At 31.1% G+C, this 379-nt stretch overlaps 1 protein-coding gene across 5 annotated transcripts in view; it reads left to right on the top strand.

The window, feature by feature from the left end:
- LOC119581948 (histone deacetylase 6-like) overlaps positions 1 to 379 on the top strand; it is a 29,776-nt gene that overhangs the window by 11,122 nt on the left and 18,275 nt on the right. The window lies entirely within an intron of this gene.

Raw genomic sequence — 379 nt, 5'->3', positions numbered from 1 at the left:
TTCAGAATTTTTGCCATCAGCTTGCTTTTTGATGCTTTTTTAGTTGTAGTAGTAGTACTATTTTTATTATTGATATTCAGATGATGGTTCAAGTATGACATTCTCCTTATCTACCCAGATCTGTCTCAATCTCAAAACTTCATTGTTCCTACACTACCTTTAGTATTGTAGATCCACATAATATACTTATAAACTCAGAGAAACCCTGCCATTTTAGCTTTGGATGTTACAGTACAGTTCAGTTAGATTTAGAACCTCTTTAGTTATCTAAATCTAACAAACCCATTATAATAGAACCTAATATGAACTGTATTTATTGAACTTTGGTTTATTTAATATGACTTGAAATTAACATGGCATTAGGTAGAGCCCAGTTGTA

Source organism: Penaeus monodon, chromosome 15 (genome assembly GCF_015228065.2).
Source record: "Penaeus monodon isolate SGIC_2016 chromosome 15, NSTDA_Pmon_1, whole genome shotgun sequence".
Taxonomy (NCBI): domain Eukaryota; kingdom Metazoa; phylum Arthropoda; class Malacostraca; order Decapoda; family Penaeidae; genus Penaeus; species Penaeus monodon.
This window is presented reverse-complemented; position numbering and strand designations above follow the sequence as displayed.